Source organism: Oratosquilla oratoria, unplaced genomic scaffold, assembly GCF_046742065.1.
Source record: "Oratosquilla oratoria isolate Oo_2021 unplaced genomic scaffold, ASM4674206v1 SCAFFOLD51, whole genome shotgun sequence".
NCBI classification, from domain to species: domain Eukaryota; kingdom Metazoa; phylum Arthropoda; class Malacostraca; order Stomatopoda; family Squillidae; genus Oratosquilla; species Oratosquilla oratoria.
The window spans coordinates 1,825,660-1,830,852 of NW_027467715.1; positions in this window are offsets into that span (position 1 = coordinate 1,825,660).

Genomic DNA, 5,193 nt, shown 5'->3' on the forward strand with positions numbered 1-5,193 from the left:
GGCATTTGTCGACAACTGGGACCGCTTTTATGGTAAGAATCACCTATACACAAGGGACGGAGTGCACTTGTCTCCCAGAGGATTTCGGCTCCTTGCTGAATCCCTTGAGCGAGAAGTAGGCATCCTACAGGGTTTTTTCGGGTAGATTATGTGGTAGTAGGGGGGGAAGTATCGGAATATAGTTTAGGCAATAGAAACAACTTAGAGGACTGTATAAAAAATCACCAAAGCAGGTGGAGTGAAGATAAATTTAAAGTTTACTATACAAATAGTAGGAGCATAATTAACAAAATTGATTTGCTGCGAGGTAAAGCATGCGTAGAAAATTTCGATATTATAGCTATTACTGAATCCTGGATCAACATGGCTGATAAACATTTCCTTCCGGAAATCGAAATAGAAGGATATAAGTTTTTTCATAAGGATAGGGTCGGCAGGAATGGGGGAGGTGTAGCACTTTTCGTTAAAAATACATTAAACTGTATTATCAACAATTCGATTAAGGAAGAGGACTGTACGGAATCTATTTGGGTAGAGATTATAGGCAAGAATAAGAACGTTATTATTGGCGACTTGTATAGACCTCCTAACCTTAGCATTGAGCAAACTGATTCCCTAATTCATGAAATTCACAGAGCGTCCCAGTACAAAAACGTTGTAATCATGGGAGATTTTAACTATAGAAACATTGACTGGGAAACTTTAATAGGAGATCATGAAGCGAAGAAATTCATAGATGTGGTGCAGGATAATTTCCTAAAACAAATGATTACCGATCCTACGAGGGGACAAAATACCCTGGACTTAATTCTAACAAATAATGAGCACCAAATTAGCAGCGTAATAGTGGGCGATAGTCTAGGCTTTAGCGATCATCAAGAAATAAGATTTGATATTATTTGGGAAAAAATAAAAAGTACAAATAACGTTCAAGTACCAGACTTCAGGAAAGCAAACTTTGACAATATAAAAACCTATTTGAAATTGAATACGAAAAACAATCCGGACGTTTCAAACATTCTTGATTCTCGTTGCGGGGCTGATAGTCAGAAGTGGGTCAAGGAGTGTAATACGCATACCTTAGGTCAGGTCTGGGTCAAGAAGGGAAATTTGCATACCTTAGGTCAGGTCTGGGTCACAGAGAGTAATACGCATACCTTAGGTCAGGTCGATTCGGGGCGAGGGCCCAAAAATCAGGTCAGTACTTTAGATGAAATGTATAACAATCTAACTGATCTAACTATTAATGCACAAAACACATTTATCCCCCTAAAGTCAATACGGAAAAATAGTAATACTCCCAAATGGATGACGGACAGATTGAAACATGAGATCGGAATTAAAAGAGGAATTTACGTAAAAATAAAAAACGGGGAATCACACCTTAGATCAAGATATAACGAAATGGCAAAGCTGGTTAAAAGAAATATACGTTCAGCGAAACGTAATTATGAAATCAAGGTTGGCAGTCAAGCAAAGTCCAACCCATAGGGTTTCTTTCAACTCTATAAAACAAAAAATAAAGAAAGAATAGGACCAATTAAAAACGATGAAAATGTCATGATAGAATCGGAAGAAAAAATGAGTGAGGAGTTTAACAATTATTTTCTATCGGTGTTTACTAATGAGAGGTTAGATAAAGTACCTGACTGCGATCCGATTTTCAGAGGGGATGAAGAAAATAGCCTAACTAATATCAGCATTAGTAAAGAAAAAGTTATCAAGCAGATTGACAGACTTAAAGCTACAAAATCTCCGGGTCCGGACGAAATTTTTCCAAGAATGCTTAAAGAGTGTAAATTTGAAATCTGCGACCAGTTAACTGAAATATTCAATAAATCGGTAGACACTGGTTCTGTTCCAACTGCTTGGAGGCAGGCAAACGTTGTTCCTGTTTTTAAGAAGGGAGATAGATCGACCACATGCAACTACAGGCCAATCAGTTTGACATCGGTTATAGGAAAAATGCTTGAATCAATAATAGTAAATAGACTCAGAGAACACATTGAAGGGCATAATTTAATTCGTGATTCACAGCATGGTTTCTCCAAAGGTAAGTCATGCGTGACTAATCTACTATCCTTTTACACTAAGGTATATAAGGCGTCAGACAACAATGAAAATTACGATGTTATTTACCTTGACTTTAGCAAAGCGTTCGATAAAGTGCCACACCAGAGACTACTAAATAAAATCAAAGCCCATGGCATAGGAGGAAAAGTGTTAGAATGGATTAGAGCTTGGATTAGTAACAGAAAACAGCGGGTCACCATAAATGGAATAAAATCTAGGTGGGGCAATGTTACTAGCGGGGTCCCCCAGGGCTCGGTTTTGGGTCCCTTGTTGTTCATTATGTATATAAACGACTTAGACGATGGGTTAGATAGTGATGTTAGTAAGTTTGCGGACGACACTAAAATAGGACGCCTAATTAGGTCAGGAGAAGACGCCCAGATTCTGCAGGATGATCTTAATAAACTGTTAACATGGTCGGTGAAATGGCAAATGAACTTCAATATCTCTAAGTGTAGCGTGTTAAACGTAGGGCTACACAACCCCGAAAATAGATACAACTTAGATAACACGTTTTTAGAAAAATCTGAGTGCGAGAGGGACTTGGGAGTTCTGGTGAGTCCGGACCTTAAAACCAGGAAGCAGTGCATTAGCGCCAGAAATAAAGCAAACAGCGCATTAGGCTTCATTGCTAGGACGGTAACGAATAGAAGTGCAGAGGTAATTATTAAACTCTATCTAGCGATAGTTAGACCCATCCTTGACTATGCGGTACAGTTTTGGTCTCCGTCCTACAGAATGGACATAAATTCACTAGAATCAGTACAGAGAAGAATGGCCAAAATGATACAAGGACTCGGAAATTTGCCTTACGAAGAGAGGCTTATGCACCTAAACTTACACTCTCTGGAAAGACGCAGAGTGCGGGGTGATCTAATAGAAGTGTTCAAGTGGATCAAAGGCTATAACGAGGGTGATGCAAACAAGGTCATCATAATAAAACAACAGGGCAGGACTCGCAGTAATGGGTATAAACTGGACAAATTTAGATTTAAGAAGGAAATAGGCAAGAATTGGTTTACAAATAGGGTGGTCGATGAATGGAATAAACTTAGTAACCATGTAGTAAGCGCTGAAGCCATCAGTTGTTTTAAAAAACGATTAGACAACTTTATGGATGGGGATGACAGGTGGTGATGGATACGGAGCTGCCTAGTGTAGGCCTTATGGTCTTTTGCAGTCTCCTTTATTTATTATGTTCTTATGTTCTTATCTTGCCGGAGAAGCGATTTTTTTTTTTTCTTTTTTCTTGTGGGGGATCGCTCCCGCTATTGGATTTGCGAGAGCGACATTGGAACTTTCCCGAGCGAAATCGCTCGTCGCTCCCGTGTATTTTTTTCGCTGGTACATACACAATACATTCGTACATACATAATACATAGGTACAAAATACAGTACATACGTACTAACACAAACTGATACATACATACATAGTACATACGTACATACATAGTACTGTACATACGCAAATACAAAGTATATACGTACACACATACGTACATGTGTACATACATACAAAACCTATACAGTGCAGTTCCATTCAGTTGAGCTATTCTAGTCAGAGACCATCTTGTCTAGTCCCTACAGGTCTGTCCTGAAGTGAAATTTATATTTTCTTACTTTCTAAAAAGAGAAAGGTTGAAAGGAAATGTTTATTACAAACTCAATTATAGATTCCATCGTGGTGAGGGAGCGAGAGAGAACATTCCATTTTATTTCTTTTTTCGTTTTTGAATTTCTTTTTTCGACTTTCTATGACCGACGACTCGCTCCAATCGACATGACGTCAAACCCGAGGCTCGTCTGACTGATTGTCGGTAACATGCGAGTGGACTGCGTTACCGTAACATTGCCCATCATGTCAGTGCTCAAGACCTTCTGGACCTGTTTTACCCCATCAAGAAGACAAGAACTTGAAGAACAAGTTAGCAAGGTCCTGTACCAAGAGGCACTATGCCTCATTTAGTCTACAAAAGCCCAACTAGATAGACTAGAAAATAAGATTAAATATAACGAAGGATATTCAGCGTCACAAAAGATGCTAGAAAGATTCATATTTAAGGTCATCGAAGAATGTTTCAACGCTCCAAAACAGGAGCTTGAAGAAGTCAAAAAGATCCTTTACCAAGAGGCATTATGCCTCACTCAATCCAAAAAAGTCGAACTAAATCAATTAGAAAACAAAATAAAATATACAAAAGGAGATTCAGCGTCTCAAAAGATGCTAGAAGAGTTAATCTTTGAAGTCGTCTAGGATTGTATGGAGGCTCCAAACCAAGAAAGCCCACTGATAAAAGTACGGCAGATTTTGAAAAAAGCCCATGGAGTTTTAATGGAGAAATATAAGAACGCCGTAAAATCAATTAAGAAGATTGAAAATTTGAAATTTCAAAATCTAATACCAAAGCCTATAATGCCCGACAAAATAAAAGCTTTGAAGAAACGCCTCCGGTTCTGTGGGAGAACCGGACTGAATTGATCCCAGTGAATAATGATTGACCTGGTTGTCCGTTTCCCGTGAGGATAAAGGTGTTTAAACTATAACCCAGCCACACCATCCAGACAATAGTACACCAAACACATTTAAAAAAAATATCAATCATATATTCACTTTGAAATTGAAATATTTAATCCTCATAACAATAGTACAAGAACCAACCATCTACCAACAATGACAGACTACAAAACGGCAATAGTTCCAGAAACAATAGCAGAAAAAAAGAAGAAATATTTATCAATCTGCCAACCATCAACAACCTCATACAATTACCAAACCTACAGATGACCTTGAGCAGGAACAACAATACGACGTCACATTCTTTTAAGTCTTCAGGTCAGAGAGACCTACAAAGGGCAGAAAATTCCATAAAAGGGCCTTTATCTCTGAAAATGACCTCCCTTCAGCCCATTCTTCAGGTCACAGAGACGTCAAAAGGGCAGAAAACGCCGTCGTAATACGGACATTTATCTCTGATTTTGACCTTTTCCAGCCCATTTTAAACTTACCCAGAGGCTAGAAAACGGCCATGTATTTAGCCTGACATACTTACAGCCCAATTTCTACGAGCCCAGAGAGGCTTGGAAACCATTTTGCACTTTATTATTTTACGAGGGGGAAAT